This window comes from Eubalaena glacialis, chromosome 8 (assembly GCF_028564815.1).
Source record: "Eubalaena glacialis isolate mEubGla1 chromosome 8, mEubGla1.1.hap2.+ XY, whole genome shotgun sequence".
In the NCBI taxonomy this organism is placed as follows: Eukaryota; Metazoa; Chordata; class Mammalia; order Artiodactyla; family Balaenidae; genus Eubalaena; species Eubalaena glacialis.
In genome coordinates, this window is record NC_083723.1 from 5,113,850 (window position 1) to 5,132,294 (window position 18,445).

Here is an 18,445-nt window from a genome sequence, read left to right on the forward strand (position 1 = left end):
CCTTATGTTCTGGTCCCCTTTCTTTATATGAAGAGTTATATTCTTCATATAAGCAGACAGGCAAGTCCAGAATATGTTCTCAGGGCATTATTTAAAACTTTTCAGTTGACTTCATTGCAGTGCTAATTACAATAGTCATGACATGGAAGCAACCTAAATGTCCATCTACAGATGAATGGTTAAAGAAGATGTGGTATATATACACAATGGAATATTACTCAGCCATAAAAAAAGAGTGAAATAATGCCCTTTGCAGCAACATGGATGGACCTAGAGATAATTATACTATATATATGTACACACACACACATATATATACATACATATATACATATATATATATCTGAATAACTTTGCCATACACCTGAAACTAACACAACATTGGAAACTAACTATATTTCAATTAAAAATAAAACACTTTTCAGTTGAAAAAAAATTGTTAGTATACTAGTGGAGTAAAACAGGAAGCAATCCCAAATGGTTATTGGACCTATGATAAAGCAAGTAAAAGGTAGTTAAGATGGCAAAGAAAGTAAGGCAAGATTCTGGGCACTCTGAAAATGTAGAAAAAACTAAAATAACCCATAACAATTCTTATCTTTGTGGAGGCAGCCCTTATGTTTACAACTTGATTGCTAAATGACACAAATAATATGTGACACAGTCAAAAACAATATGGAGAGTCAGACTGAGCATTATCTTAATAGACTAAAAGTTCCAGAATCTATTTTATATTTTCAAAGGAACCACGCTGATATTTGAGAATAAAAAAAAAAAAAAAAAAAAATGGACACATTTGAAATGCATTCATTCGTATAGAAACTAAATTGAAATATACAAAATAGAAAAATGAAATTCAGATTGTATTTATTTAAATCTTAATCATGGATTGTTTTTAATTTCTAAATTAAAATACTGTTTCAAATTCTTTGGTATTTTAAAAACTAGAATACTAAACATACAGGTTTCCCCTGCGATCAGAAAGTAGGGTGTTCCTGGGAGAAATTTCATGAGCCCAAATGATGTAAAGCGAAGAAGCAGTTCCCTTAGGACATATTTTGCTAATGGATGCACAAAATAAGTTAAGATAAAGCAGAGATGCTCCCACCATTCAAAGCAATGTGGTTGGATATTGAGACGCTGAGTATAGTTCCCAGGGAAGGAGCTTGGCTGCTCCAGGTGTGGGCGTCAAATCAAACGATGAACAATGCTATTTTCACTTTTCACCTTTTTTCATAAAAGTGAAATCCTCTTTGGATTTAGTCTCCTTAACAAGAACAGGTACTTTAATAAAAGTAGGTCTCTCATAAAAGTGAGGTGGTGTAAAGCAAACTTTCAAAAAGTGGGCGTTACCTGTATTACTTAGAAAGACCAAAATCCCATATTCTAAATTTTGAACTCAAATTGACAGTACAGGGATTGTAAAAATAGCTAATATTCTCAGTCAGAGATTGTCTTCTAGGAAATTCTTACATTTAATTTCAATATCAAGTAAAATTAAATGCAATACAATCAATTAATAAGGGTAGTGCTCAGATAAAATTATTTTCCACTTTGAGATTTAATTTTTCCCTAAGTTCTTTAGCTAAGTTGGTTAAACTTTAACCAAAATCCAGTTTCCCCTCCATCATGCTTTACATTAATGATGTTTTACACTGATGATGCTTCTGTGTGCCTTTCCAGAGTCCACGTGAACACGCATTCTTGAAGGAAAAACAATGTTTGCTAAGATGTTCTCACACCACTGTGAGAATTGTATTCAGTAAGACCCAGAGGATTCACGTTTGTGTTCTGTGAAATATGCTATGTGAGACATGGCTCTTAACTAAGGGTCTACCTTGGCTAGAGAAGAGCTTGTTTGCTGAAAGATTAAGAGATATTAAAGTGGGGAGATAGACACAGAGGGAGAGAAGGGAAAGCATTGCGGAAATGGAGAGGGAGAGAGAGAGCTTCTCAAATATTATACAACTCTGTCTACTGTTGAGAATCTGCCACATGGAAAGAAGAATGGAACACAGCACACTGACAGTTTCTTTTATTAATAGGCCCAGTAAAGATAACTTGAAAGATGTTTTAACTATTTTAAGTGTAAAAGCTAAACAAGAATGGTGGGCTATTAATTGAAATAGAATTATATTGATGTGTGGGTTTCATTTATTTAAAAATAAGTAAACAATTAGGGCCACTGGAAGAGTTTGTGAGGATAAATCCTGATAATTTGTTTAAAAATAAATGTCAACTACCTAACCATGCCAGATTTTTTCACAATGTAATTCTCACATTGAAAATCTTTAGACTTATTTTCTCTCATTGAAAATCTTCTTTTTATTAAAATTCAAGTGTATTTTCCATAAATCAGTACAGAAAGAAACAAAATAATAGTGACAAGCTCTCTGCTTCATTTCCTCCTTTGATGTGAACTGTACTTTTTATCACACCAAGAAAACAGAAGCAATTACAAGAGGGATCCACAGTTTCCACCACACCATCATCCGCTACAGGCATATGAGCTCATCAACTTGGCCTTCCCTCCTGCTTCTTCAGAAGAGCTTCTAATGTTCCAATCTAAGACCAACCTCTTCACTCCACTCCACTCAGTGGAATGATATCTAGTGATAACATTCTAGCTCCTCGACTCAAGGGCATTGCTCCAAACATAGATAGCTTTCTCTCTTGCATCACCACTTTTTTTCTGTCTACTGATTCATTTCTTTCAGCATGTAAACGTCTTTTATGAAATAAAAATCTCTGTCTTGTCCACACGTCCTTCTCCAGCCCCTGCCCCATTTTCTCCTTCTTTTTCTGGCCAGTTGCCTCTCGAGGACTGTCTAACCAGTTTTCTGTAATTCCTCTCCCTAATTTCTCTTGAAGCCATTACACTTAAAGCTTTGGAATAACCAAGTGAAACCTCTTTTGGTAATATTCCCAAATGACTTCTGTGTTGTTCAATCCAGTAATCAATTCTGAGTTCCAATCAGATTGCTCTCACCTCCTTGTAATGCGTTCTTCACAAAGCTCCCACAGTACCACATAGCCTGGTCTCTTTTTTTTGTTATCACTAGCTATGTCTTATTCATTTTTGCTGGTTTCCTACCCATCACCCCAAACTCAAGGTTTGTAGAAATCCGTGACTCACAACTCAGAACTCTGTATTTTTCTATGCAGTTCACTCTCTCAGTGAACTCATGCAGTCTCAGAGGTTTAAAATACCCTCTATGCACTAAGGACTCCCCAAAGCATATTTCCAAACCAGATTTCACCAAGTCTGGACTTCATATAACCTGTCTATTTCATATCTCCCCGAGAATGACTCTCGAACACCCAGCTTTAAAACGTTCAAATCTCAACTTAATTTCTCCTCTCTCAATTTTTTTTAGCTCTGCAAATAATACCTCTTCCCCCCCCCCCCCCCCCACCGCGCCGTTGCTCAGGAAAAAAGCCCTTGGAATCATACTTGTTTCATTTTTTATTTCACACTACAGAACAATAGTTCAAGCCATCACTGACTTGATTTATAGGAATAAGCTGGTCTGGTCTCCTTTCATACGCTCAAGCTCACGCCCTTTTATTTATAACATGGTACACACACACACACACACACACATGAACAAGCACACACATTACAAGGAGAGTTTCCATAACCTTATTGTACCTTTCATAGTCTCCTATTCTACTGTAAGGCTGAACCAAAAATTTTTAACCTGTCAATTCTTGGTAGATATTTTGTTTCCAACTTTTGCCATAAGAATAGGTTTCGAAGGAATGATCTTAAACAAAATGTCATTTTCCTTTTGTTAATGTATTTCCGCCAAGTCAATTCCTAAGTGTTAGATTGTTAAGCTAAAGATTAAATAAACCTATAATTTTGATCCCCTCATTCTCTACAGGTATTATGCCAAACTTTACATCCACAACAAAGCATGAGAACATTTGTTGACCACATAACAACACATTTCAATTTTACCCTTCACTTTATATCCTTGAGTGAGCATAACGTGCATCTCTCTTATTATGTAGTAAGATCAGTATCATATCATATTTAAATATCATGGCTATCTACCTCTTTGTGAGCTGCTTTCATGTATTTTTCTTGTTCTTCTTTTGGAGCATTTGTTTTCCTGATGATTCCCTAGAACTCTTAATATTTTAAACAGGAATCATCTCTTGGTGATATATTTGAACATATTTTCCCCTTAGTTTACCATTTTATCTTAATATTGTCAATGGTGTTTTTTCTTTTTTTTAACATCTTTATTGGAGCATAATTGCTTTAAAATGGTGTGTTTCTGCTGTATAACAAAGTGAATCAGCTATATGTATACAAATATCCCCATATCTCCTCCCTCTTGTGTCTCCCTCCCACCCTCCCTATCCCACCCTTCTAGGTGGTCACAAAGCACTGAGCTGAGCTCCCTGTGCTATGCGGCTACTTCCCACTAGCTATCTATTTTACATTTGGTAGTGTATATATGTCAATGACATATGTACTTAAGCACTTTGTATTCTTTGGGTCAATTGTAAATGGTATTGCATCTTTTATTTTCCTTTCCTCTTGTTCGTTTTCAGTATATAGAAATGAAGTATGCCTTCCTGAAAAGGAAAGGGAGGCAGGAAGGAGTGGGCAGGCAGGGGGAGGCAAGGGTTTTGATATCAACCACCTCAGTGTGGGCTCTGCGGAATAAGGACTGGGGTTCTGGGGGCTGCAGCAATGTCAGAGTCCCATGTTGGGGTAGAACAACGGGTCTGCAAGACGAGAACAGATATGTAGACTTGCGTCTCAGAAGGTGGATAGCAGGGCCCTGAGTCTTAGGAGCCAAAGGGGCCAGCAGGCTAGGCATCCCTCGGGCTAAATTAGATGCTTTGGGCGCATGCGCTCTCGTGCTCTGGATGACTGCCCGATGCCCGGGGGCGGGGGGGGTGGTGGCTGCATCTTCTCCCAGCAGTCCAGCTGAGCATCTGCACCCTGGGGTGACGCTGTCCCTGCGGCTGGGGGGGGGGGGGCGGCAGACCCGCAAGGCTGGACCTCAGGCCCAGGGAGGGAGGGGTACGGATGCGGGGCGAGCCTGCGGTGGCAGAGGCCTGCGTGACGTTGCACAGCCTGAGGCGCGCCGTGCGTTCTCCCGGGGAAGTTGTCCCTGGATCACGGGAGCCTGGCCGTGGCGGGCTGCACCGGCTCCCGGGAGGGGCGGTGTGGATGTGACCTGTGCTCGCACACAGGCTTCTTGGTGGCGGCAGCAGCAGCCTTAGCGTCTCATGCCCGTCTCTGGGGTCCGCGCTGATCGCCGCGGCTCGCGCCCGTCTCTGGAGCTCGTTTAGGCGGCGCTCTGAATCCCCTCTCCTCGCGCACCAGGAAACAAAGAGGCAAGAAAAAGTCTCTTGCCCCTTCGGCAGCTGCAGACCTTTTCCCGGACTCCCTCCCACTAGCCGTGGCGGACTAGCCCCTTCCGGCTGTGTTCACGCCGCCAACCCCAGTCCTCTCCCTGCGATCCGACCGAAGCCCGAGCCCCAGCTCCCAGGCCCCGCCCGCCCCGGCGGCTGAGCAGACGAGCCTCTCGGGCTGGTGAGTGCTGCTCGGGGCTGATCCTCTGTGCGGGAATCTCTCCGCTTTGCCCTCCGCACCCCTGTGGCTGCGCTCTCCTCCGCGGCTCCGAAGCTTCCCCCCTCTGCCACCCGCAGTCTCCGCCCACGAAGGGGCTCCTAGTGTGTGGACACCTTTCCTCCTTCACGGCTCCCTCCCACTGGTGCAGGTCCCGTCCCTATTCTTTTGTCTCTGTTTTATCTTTTTTCTCTTGCCCTACCCAGGTATGTGGGGAGTTTCTTGCCTTTTGGGAAGTCTGAGGTTTTCTGCCAGCGTTCAGTAGGCGTTCTGTAGGAGCTTTTCCACATGTAGTTGTATTTCTGATGTATCTGTGGGGAGGAAGGTGATCTCCACGTCTTACTCTTCCGCCATCTTGAAGGTCTCTTGTCAATGGTGTTTTTAACACATAGAAAGTTTGTGGGTTTTGTTGTTTTGTTATTTTTTTTCATGTTTTCTGTTTTAATGGGGCCATCATTTTCTTTGATGGCTTCTGGACTTGTGTGTCATAGTAGAAAAGTTTTCCCCATTTCAATGTCATAAAGAAGTTTCCCCAAATTTTCCTCCTCAATATGATGGCTTCATATTATATATTTAAATTGCTCATGCAGTCAAGAACTTATTTTGTTACATGGTATGATATATAAATCTAACTTTGTTTTAATTTCCAAATGACTATCTGGTTATCTTTACATCTTGTACTGAATTATAATTTTGTATGCACAATTATCATACCATAAATTCCTATCAGTAATTGTGTATAATTCTGGAGTTTTGCTATATCTGGTTGGTCTTTGCCTCTTTTTGTACATGGGTACAACACTCTTTTGATAGTTTGTTTACTAATATGTCTTCATAGATGATAGGGTTAGTCCTTGTTATTGATCTTCTTTTTCACAATTCTCTGACTGTTCTTTTCTACTTATATTTCCATATAAATTTTAGGATCAGATTTTTTAGTTCCAATTTTAAGATACCTTTGTTATCTACTTTGGGATTTTATTGAATTTATAAATTAATCTTTATAAAGAGGAAATTTTTTTTAACATCTTTATTGGAGTATATACAAAGAGGAAATTTTTATGCAAAAAGATATATTTAAATTTATTTCACTTTCATCCTTCAGTAGTTTTTTAAAAAATATTTTCTTGAATTATAATTTGTATTTGTTTGATACCTTACTATTGGTAAAGCTATAGGTTTAATTACATTAATTTTGTACCCTGTTTTTCACTAATTTTTAGCATTTTATTTTATTTATTTATTTTTTTAAATTTATTTATTTATTTATTTTTGGCTGTGTTGGGTCTTCGTTTCTGTGGGAGGGCTTTCTCTAGTTGTGTTAAGTGGGGGGCCACTCTTCATCGCGGTGCGCGGGCCTCTCACTGTCGCGGCCTCTCTTGTTGCGGAGCACAGGCTCCAGACGCGCAGGCTCAGTAGTTGTGGCTCACGGGCCCAGTCGCTCCGCGGCATGTGGGATCTTCCCAGACCAGGGCTCCAACCCGCATCCCCTGCATTGGCAGGCAGATTCTCAACCACTGCGCCACCAGGGAAGCCCTTAGCATTTTATTGAATTTATTTTTAAGCAAAAAAATCTCATATCTTCAGCAATTTTCATACTCCAATACCTTTCATTTTTCTAGTTTGATTGTCTAAAATTTCCAGTGAACATTCAATAGCCGTGGTCAGCATCAGTGTTTCATTCTTCATTCTGACTTTCACGGGACTTCACCTAATGTGTCCCCATTAAGCAGAGTACTAGCTTTGGGTTAACAGGTGTATTCTTTCATGTTATGGGCATATCCATTTGTCCTTAACAATATGCACACAATATATTTATTGTATTTACAGTTTTTTTAAATTAAATCAGGGATCTTTGTTTAATTTTGTCACAGACCTTTGGGCATCTTTAGGTATATTTGATTTTAACTGTATTAAAATAACAGATTTCTTAATATTGAAACTTCCATTCACTCTTGGAAGAACTTCCCTCGTTCATAACTGGTTCTGTTCTCTATCCCTCTCTCTCGCTCTCTCTTTTGTTTTTTAGTATTTTGAAACAATATTTCTTATGAAAATTGATATGTTTTATTTTGTTCTGCCCTTCTTTCCTACTCTTGTATGACTTTAGTATAAATATTATTATAATTATTTCTTATAAAGATGCCCATATTTCAAAATGTATACATATTGTAACATACAATAATTATATATATTTATATTATAATTATAAAATACAATTATTATATTATATATTATATTATGATATATTTATAATATAATAATAATGTATTATATTATACTATATTTTATATAATAATTATAAAATAATAATTATATATATAATTATTATTATATGGTCACATAATTATTATATAATATATATAATTATATATTATATTATTTATATGTATTATATGCTATATATTTAATATATATAAAGTATATATATTACATATAATATATATAACCTATGCTTATATGATATATAAATACACATATATGTGTATATATGTATATATATACACTGGCATTTGATTTTTTAATTTTATTTTATTGAATTATAGCTGATTTACAATGCTGTCTTAACTTCTACTGTATGGCAAAGTGATTCATTATATGTATATTCTTTTTCATATTCTTTTCCTTTATGGTTTATCACAGGATATTGAATATAGTTCCCTGTGCTATACAGTAGGGCATTGTTGTTTATCCATTCTCTATATAATAGTTTGCATCTGCTAATCCCAAACTCCCAATCTATCCCTCCACCACCACTCCCCTTGGTAACCACAATTGTTTTCTCTATGTCTGTGAGTCTGTTTCCATTTCATAGGTAAGTTCATTTGTGTCATTTTTTAGGTTCCACATATAAGTGATATCATATGGTATTTGTCTTTCTCTTTCTGAGTTACTTCACTTAGTATAATAATCTCTAGACCAATCCATGTTGCTGCAGATGGCATTATTTCATTTTTTTTTATAGCTGAGTAATATTCCACTGTATATATATACCACTTCTTCTTTATCCATTCATCTGTGGCATGGCTATTGTAGATAGTGTTGCAATGAACACTGAGGTGCATGTATCTTTTCTAATTATCGTTTTCTCCAGATATGTGCCCAGGAATAGGATTGCAGGATTATATGGCAACTCTTAGTTTTTTGAGAAACGTCTTTTCTGTTTTCCATAGTGGCTGCACCAATTCACAGTCCCACCAACAGTGTAAGAAGGCTTCCTTTTCTCCACACTCTCTCCAGCATTTGTTTTTTGTGGACTTTTTAATGATAGCCATTCTGACTGGTGTGAGGTGGTACCTCATCATGGTTTTGATTTGCATTTCTCTAATATTTAGCAATGTTGAGCATCTTTTCATGTGCCTGTTGGCCATCTGCATGTCTTTGGAGAAATGTCTATTTAGGTCTTCTGCCCATGTTTTGATTGGGTTGTTTGTTTTTTTGTTATTGAGTTGTATGAACTGTTTGTATATTTCGGAAATTAAGCCCTTGCTGGTGGCATCATTTGCAAATATTTTCTCCCAGTTCATAGGTTTTCTTTTTATTTTGTTTACGGTTTCCTTTGTTGTACAAAAACTTATAAGTTCAATTAGGTTCCATTTTTGCTTTTATTTCTATTGCCTTGGGGGACTGACCTAAGAAAACATTGGTATGATTTATGTCAGCTAATATTTTGCCTATGTTCTCATCTAAGCGTTTTATGGTGTCATGTCTTATATTTAAGTCTTTAAGTCATGGCATCTAATTTTAAGTACAAGTTTTGTGGTTAAATATCTTGACTTAAATATTTTGTGTAGCAGCTTGAACCCAGAATGTCTCCTGATTTCATGATTAACAATTCACCCCTAAGTCAAAATAAAGCAAAATAGATTAAACCGTTTTCTACTTTTTGCTTTACAACTCATTAAAATTCAATGAACACATTTGCTTTAATGTGTCGTAGGCAGTTTGATAGCTGGATTTCACAGACTTTTAATTGTTCATCACTTAACGCAAAACCTCCCATGTTTCATCATCACATGCAGGCTTGATATGTTTGATATAATCACATGAATATTAGAAGAATATTACAACTTCAAGATACTTTTCTTATGAAAAGGCTAATTAGTTTGAGCTACAGAATAAATAATTGATTATGTGGATAATGAAGCAACTATCTAAAGATAAAAAAAACAGCATGCAATTGACATTTCCCCTTGGCACACTCTTTATAGATTGATAAGAACTCAAACTTTTCTTTTGAATATCAGTTGTAATTGTTTTTCTTAATGTGATAGTCTTTTGTGAAGAAAGCCTAAAAAATATTTTTATTGTTCATAGTTACGGATTTTTAGAGGCTTTTCAAAAAGACTGTGGTTAATCCAATTTGTCTACATGAATAGATTAAATGGTGCAGCCCATTAAAAATCATTTTCTTAGCTCTAGGGCCTAGATCCGAAACATCATTTAGACAGGAACTAATGAAATTATCCTTATCTGAATGCTCTAAAGGAGATAAGGAAGGAAATGTCAATTCTGCTATTTCTATAGGGCAACAAGTCACAGTACTCAACACATAATCAAAGGAAACATTTAAAATAATCTCTGCGGACTAATTAAAAGTTCAATTAAGGAGACTATAATGATCTTCACTGATGAACTTTTATAAAAGACACATGTGAATAGATAAAGTTTTGCTCTGAAAAAAATTATAATCAAGCATTACAATTCAAGTAGAAGTCCATTTGCAATTGAAGTGCTTTTGACAGCAGTTTTCATTTCATCACTACATCGAAAAAAGCATATGGATAAGGATCTAGAGCCTAGAGCAGGCTGTGAAATTCCTTTGGACAGAGGCCCTGTGTTGATTTATTCTGTAGAACTATAATCCACCTTCTGTTCATTTCTGTACTGTGTCCTAGAAGAGGATGTCTGGTTTGGGGACATAGTGGGTGCCCTCATGGAGCCTCTGATACAACCAAAAAGAAATGTTTTAAAAAGTTTCCTCCCGAAGAGGGCTTTACAAACAGGCAACACACTTTGTTATCCACCGTCTTATCAGATTTTCATGTTATTTCTAAGAGTTAAAGAGGATAGTTGTTACTTCTCTTAATATGCAAATACCACCACCACCACCACATATGAACAACAAATGCTGCAGCCCAGGTGATGCTGAAAACTCAGCCTCTGTGCACCAGCGCTGAATCAAATCTCAGAGACAGAGTATTGGGTGAAGTAGAGAAGAATAGATTTATTGCTTTGCCAGGTAAAGGGGAACACAGAGGGTTCCTGCCCTGGAAAACCGTGTGTCCCAACCTGTGGTGGGGGTGGATTTGGTGAGGAGTTTTATAGCAATGGTTCAAGGGTGGGGTTGCTGATAAGAATCAGGGTGTGTGCAGGGCCTGCACTCCTTTAACCTGGATGCTGGTGGTCAAGGTTAGCAAACTGTGACCTTCTCTCTGGAACATCTTCCATTTGGTGGGAGTTTTAGTTCTGCAGAATAGCTCAAAGATATGGTGATGCGTATCCTTTTGGGGGGAACCAGGCCCCTGCCCCAAGGCTGCACTATTGTTTCCTGACTGCTCCTCCTTTTTCTCTGCATCCCCTCCCTTCCTTGATTAGCAGCTGTTTGAAAGACTTGCATGCCCAGGAGCCCCACAGAGTCCTGCTTGTTTTCACAAGGAGGTTAAGTGATTTGAACTAAATCACAAAGTCAATCATGAACAAAGGGCTTGAGGACCGACCAGAATCTCCCAGTGCCTTACACATGCAAGTTCTTTCCACTGCATGAGTGGCCTCAATGAGGGGAGACAAGAGTCTGTTTTCTAAGTGTCTCCTAACGCCTTGAGAGATATTTAGGAAGCGCTATTAGCTGGTGACTAAAAGAACAGTTAAATCCACAAATGGTGTAATTTTCCCAGTCTCCCTTTCCTTTGAAGAACTTGAAATTATGCACTTGTACTGAAGGGGTATGTGGATTTTTTAGAATCAAAAGTCCTGCTGAAAGAGATGAGAAATTATTGGGAAGTTTGGGGGACCTGAGGTGTCACTTTGTCCCAAGGGCTTTGTATATTCACAAAAAAGAGTGACTAAGGAGTAGGAGATTATAAAGGCATTAACAAAATTGTAGAGGCATTTACAGTTTACAAAGCCAGGTCATTATCATCACATTTAATTGTCAAAACAAACTAGAGAGGTAGATATCATTGTCCTCGGTTTACAGACAGGAACCCTAAGGCTCAGACAAACGCAATTAATTTCCCCAAGGTCAGAGAGCTAGAGTGGGGCAGGCTGGGCTTCAAACCCACGTGCATGGACTCACGTGTAGAGTTGTTGCCCTTGTTGAAACAGTTCCCAGAGTGTAAGCATGGACAGCACACGTGCCCACTCACACCCACATTTGAAAATCCCTCACCATCTTCTGACTTTGCAAAAAGCTGGGTTTTATTCTATTTAAAGTGGATTAGACAGATTTGTTTTTTTCCCTTCATCTCTCCCATGCTCTCTGCTTCATTCACAACGTTTTTCTTAGATTGATGAAGCCTGGCCCCTGCACTCAGCTGGAGAGGGATAAAGGAGACACAGAGAACGGAAGTCAGCGCAGCTCAGGGTCATCCAGAAAGGAAGCTACCAGCACATGTGGCTACTGGACATTTGAAATGCACTATTGTGACTGAATAACTGAATTTCTCATTTTAGTTAATTTAAATTTAAGAACAAATAGTTCAATTACTGGAAAACTTTGAAGTATGTTTGGAACAAATTGGGTATGCTAATCTGCTTTTTCGACTATAAAATCAATGAAATCTATATACAGACCAAATATTGAGATGTGTAAAATATGTTAAATATTTTATTATTATATTTTTATAACTACTGTTGAAATTGTAATATTTTTGCATATACTGGGATAAACTTTAAAAAGATATCATAAAAATCATTTTCCATTTCCTTTTACTTGTTAAAACATTCTTTTGAGAAAATTTTAAATTGCATATGTGGCTCATATTTTATTTCCATTGGTCATATTTTATTTTATTTTATTATTTACTGGGCTAATAAGAAAAGAAATACACATATTTAAGAAATACTATTAACATGGATGTTTAATATTGTTGAACATTAATATATTCGAAAGATTATATATAGATTATATTATAGAGAGAGATTTTATTTTCCAACACATAGTTTCTTTTCACCTTTACTCTAAATTCTTCAGTTCTGTTTTTATTTTGAAAGGTTTTGAAATAGAAACAAACAAACAACCAGACAAAAAACCTATTTGTCCTATGGAATGCAAAACATAATCTGTCTTATCTGAGTCTATGTTAATTTTAATTGTTTATTGTCACATTGATTCAATACTTGTGAGAGTATTTTTTTCTCTAGCACCTGTGAACCTTTCTTAGTCCACTGCCCACATGTTCTTTGACAGTTAATATCTTAATGATCATGTAGTCGTATTCTAATAATAATATTATTAATAACAATAATAACCTTCTGGATTTCTTTTTTAAAGTTAACTTTGAGATTTCCCTGATGGCATCTAAATGTAACAAAGATTTGTTCTTTCACCTCATACAAAGAGATGCTACAAAAATTAGGCTTTTTTGTTTTATATGTTACTAGTATAAGAGATACGTGGGAAGTTTTAAATTTGAAGAGCTAGTCAGCCCTCCCTAATTTTCTACACGCAAAATTTTACTAACGTGAATATTTCAGAGATTGTCTGCTTCACGGGAAGTCTCTAGAGATTTCTCAGTATCCTCACCATCTATAACATGTTTATGCCCCAAGGTGAAACATAGATCAAAGCTTGTATGAATAGTTATGTTCTGATTCCCAAAAGGATAGTTTACTTTCCTTTGTTTTACTATTAGAAGTTACGGTAATAAATAAACTACCTCCATTAATAAGCTGGGAGAATGGGACTTAATTTTTTTTTTTTTAATTTTCTCTGATGCTTCCTGCACACTCTGCTATAAAGTGTAGGTTAGATTTTTTTGTCTTCAGCGAGGTACTAGCTCAGAGCCCCATGGAACGTGACAGTCCCAGCTACTTCAAGCTACTGGCCCTTCAAAGAGTAGACTGGAGTCAGTATGCTTACACAGCTTTCACATTGTAACAGTGGGTTTTGAGTCAGATTTTCCAGGGCTTTTGTAGAAGACTACTAATCCAAGATCCAGTGGGACAAGAATTAATTATGGAAGTCTGAATGAACTGAGGAGTAAAATAAATTTAATATGTTTATTTGTTTGGAATACAGTTGATGTTGTTTTAAGATTCTATTTTCTGGGTATAAGAGAAAGACCCCTTTTTCTTCTTAAGCTAGTGGTAACCCACAGTAATTTAGTAAGGTCTACTTTTGTAAACTAAAATAACAGATTTTAAAATGAGACCTGATTCTCACTCCTGTCCCAGAATTCAAAGGCTTTTACTAAGTCTCCTTACTCATCATGGCAATGTAATTATTTTCAAGGGTCCAATAAGAGTATGCCCTCCCTTTTGCAGAATAGATGGATAAATAAATTATGAAAGGGCTTCCCTTGTATCCTCACACAGAAGAAAAAGGGCAAGAGAGCTTTCTGGGGTCTCTTTTGTAAGGGCACTAATCCCCTTCATGAGGGACTAACATCAGAACCTGAACACCTTCCAAAGTACTTACCTTTTAATACCACCATGCTGGGAATTATGAATTCAGGGGAGTGGGCACAGTCTATAACATTTCACCCCAGCCCCTCAAATTCATGTTATTCTCACATGAAAAATGCATTCATTCTATCCCAACATTCCCAAAATTCTTACCTTGTACCAGCATCAACTCTAAAGTCTAAGTCAAAAGTCTCATCTAAATCAGGTATGGGTGAGACTGGAGGTGTGATTTATCCTGAGGCAAATTCCTCTTCAACTGTGACACTGTGAACCAAACAGGTTATGTGCTTCCAAATTACAATGGTGCAATAGATATGAGATAGACCTTTCTATTCCAAAAGTGGGAAATAAGAAGGAAGAAAGAGGTAACAGTTCCCACGTAAGTTCAAAACCTAACAGGGCAAACAATATTAAGGCCTGAGAATATTCCTCTTTGCATTGATGTTCTGGACCTACCAAGGTGGTACCTCACCCTCATATTTCAGTGAGAATGCTCTCTGCCTGGGCCCTGCCCACCTCAAGGTTCATTGCTAGGACCCCATTGCTCTCCCATGCTGTCCTGTCCCTTGAAACCTAGGTGGAGGCAGCCAAGCCCTCTGGACCCCATGTACTCTGGGCCTGTGATGGGCATGTCCATGGCTGACAACAGCAATTAAAAGGCTCCAGAGAAGTAACACTGAGCTTAAAATTGGCAAAAGATGAATTTCTCTTCATCTGACACACCTTTGGCCATTCCAGTGGGCATGTGTCCCCTTTCATGGGAATCTTTGATGTTAATCTATGCCTTATTACTTATTAGAGTGCATTCTGGGGTGACAGGATGAACAAAATTCACCCTGGCAAGCTCATCACCACCAAGTGCACCCTGGCCTAGGAGTGTGTCCTGTAATGTGTCAGGATAGTGTGGGGTTGGAATCTAAATTATCTGCAGCAATGGTGTTAGAAGATGAAGTTTGCAGATCCCAAAATACCAGGCCAAGGGATCTGTTCTCTAACTCGCTGTCTTTAACAGATTTGAAGCATGTGGTTGAAACAGCTTTTTGTTTCTTTGCTTGTATTAATCACAATGACTGTATCAGCTTTGCGAAACACAGCTAGATGAATGAAAGAAGATAAAAAAGAAAAGTGAAATGTTTTGTAAAGGTAATTTTGTAAAGAGGGGTTTCATCTCTGAGGAAGCAAAACATAATTTTCCCCTATTCCTACCAATTCACAAGTTAAATAGAATAGATTAATATAAGAACACTTTTTACCAATTCCTGGGAAAACAACTTCTTTATTTTGAAATTTTGATTCTTTAATATTGTGCTGAGTGTTAATTTGTCTTAAATGAAATATTTGCCCACCTTACTTTTTTTCTTTATCACAGTTTATATCCAGTATGTGTGTGATGTACACAAAACCAGTTCACTTCATTTTGCAATTAATAATGAAGCTTACATTCAGATATGCATATAGCTATATTATATCCCAATGGAACTTAACTGTGTAGAATACCAAACAAAATAATGAAGATTCAATACTATATTTACAGAACAGGAATTGGACCAATGTTTTATTTCTGTGTTCTACATTTCAAGTAATCTAACCATATAATAAGTATATAATTGTAATTTGTATATGCAAAACTTTGGGGCAATATGAGTGTGATAATATACCCCAGATTTGTAGAAATTAAATGTCTATTTAGGGAAAAGAGTTATAGACATATGGAAAGCAATAATATCATATTTGGAGCCAAGACATCTAGTATAAAAGATAAGAGTGAGACATCAGGCAACAGGTCAGACTAAGCTTCCAGACCCTCCTCAAATCACATATGTAAAGAAGCAATAGATAATGTTCAAAATAATGACAAAAACTGTATAAATAAATGTAGCAGAAATTTAAATCTGCTTTCCTAGTAATTTATAGATCAAGCAGACTTATAATTAGTAAACCTATTAAAGATTTAAAATCTACACACACACACATATTAAGTTTAGTCTAAAAGTACCATCATTACAAATTGTTCTACAATATTATAAAACTTATTTTGTAGCTTTAATTATTAAAATAGCATGGAATTGTCATAGAAATAAGTGAAACAATGGAAAGCTGTTTTTTACCAGATATTGAGATGCGCACTGCTGGTAAAAATGGAGAGTAAAATACATTTTTTCTGTGAAAATTTTATCCTTTGGAAAAAAGAAGTATAATTCCTACCTCACACAATTTAAAAAATGAGTTATAGGCTAATTAATGCCATAAATATCTGGTGAACTTTTTAAATATTAGAAAAAAATATGAGAATATCATTATGATCTATGTAATGAAGAAGTCAGAATGTATAAAGAAAAAATTTACACTAATAAGAAAAAATACCATCTCTAGAAAAATGAGATTATTATTATTACACATATAATTTATAGGAAAGGAGAACCATATGGCCAATAAACCTATGAAATTATGCTTAAACTTAATAGTAGTCAGAAAATGAAAACATTTTCTGAAAATGAAAGCAGTTCCATTCCACATGCATAAGTTTAGAAGAGATGCAGACATGTAGAAATTCATATACTCTGTGGAGAGGACTATAATTTGGGAGGGCTATTTTGAAGACCCGTGTGGAAAGAGTTAATAAATGTTTTTAAGATGATAGTAACTATTACCCCAAACTTCCCATTCTAGCAATTGCAAATTTAGCAAAATTCTAAATGTTAATATTAAAATATTGTATTACAATAGAGTAGTATAATATAACAAACTATGTCTGTGTCAACTTTAAATCTTGAAAATATCATTATCATTCAACAATTATTTCCCAATGACATGTCAACTATGACTCTATTTACAAAAGTTTAATAATCTAATAGCATAGTGACATAAGTATTTGGTTGTGTATCACATTATGTAGAAAATATAACAATATTTATGTTAATCAGTTATCTAAACCTAAAGTTTGCACAGGGAACTGAGATTAGGAGTAAAATGAGGAAGGGGTACAAAAAAGCATTAATGTCTCTGTAATTTTTTATTTCCTTAAAATCAATTTATCTGAATAAAAAATTGACATAAATTTAACATTTGTTAAATCTGCTTATTGGCTGCCTGAATGTATATATATAATATCACATATACACATATACATAATAGAATTGTGTTTATATATACATAGTCCTATATATGTATATATACACATATATATGATATAAACATATAACATTTTAAAGTTAAATCAGATTAATATAGGCTTTCTGAGATTGGATAGCTCAATGTAAAGGCAAAAATTCATGATTTTGTGAAAGTTTATTGAAATAATCCCTAAAGATTAGTAGGACACAGAAGGGCATGTAAGAAAAAGTAAGAGACCACTTGAGACAAAAAGTTAATAAACAATGAAACAAAAAGTCCATATATTGTGCTCAGGAAACATCTATAAGTTTGATTGGTTGGAACTTATATATCATGGTTGATATCATTTCTCAAACCAATAAACAAAAGCCTAAAAATGCATGTGTTCTTTGAAAGGCTGAGAGCTTCTAGATAACTGTGGGATAAAGACAGTGTGTTGTATGTATATAAATTACTTTTCCTGGTGTTATAATATTTTTCAGATTTTATCTAGCATCAGCAGGACACACATTTATTTTTTTTATTTTTGGACTGTGGTAATATAGGCATACCTTGAAGATATTGTGGGCTCATTTCCAGACTATACCAATAAGGCAGATATTGTAATAAAGGGAGTCACATGAATTTTTTTGGTTTCCCAGTCCATATGAAATTTATGATTACACTCTACTGTAGTCTATTAAGGGTGCGATAGCATTATGTCTAAGAAACAAATACATATACCTTAATTAAAAGATACTAACCATTTCTAAAAAATGCTAACCCTCACCTGAGCTTTCAGTGAGTTGTAATCTTTTTACAGGTGGAGGGTTTTGCCTTGATGCTGGTGGCTGATAACTGATCAGGGCTCACCCCAGCTGAAGGCTGGGGTGTCTGTAGCAATTTCTTAAAATAAGACAGCAAGGAAGTTTGGCACATCAGTTGACTCTTCCTTTCATGAATAATTTCTCAAACAATGCTGTTTGATAGGACTTTATCCACCAATCACCACCAATTACTCCTCATGCAAATAAATAAATGAATAATAAATGAATGAATGGATAAGTCAGTAAATAAATAATAAGATAACATAGAACTCACAGGCAGCACCATTACTCAGCATCTCAT

At 36.3% G+C, this 18,445-nt stretch overlaps 1 long non-coding RNA gene across 1 annotated transcript in view; it reads left to right on the forward strand.

Moving 5' to 3' along the window:
• Positions 1-5,536: 5,536 nt before the first annotated feature.
• The window catches only part of LOC133096082 (uncharacterized), a 54,219-nt gene continuing 41,310 nt past the window's right edge, over positions 5,537-18,445 (forward strand). The window contains exon 1 of the long non-coding RNA XR_009701737.1: positions 5,537-5,560. This is a non-coding gene — a long non-coding RNA (uncharacterized LOC133096082). The remainder of the gene's footprint in view (positions 5,561-18,445) is intronic.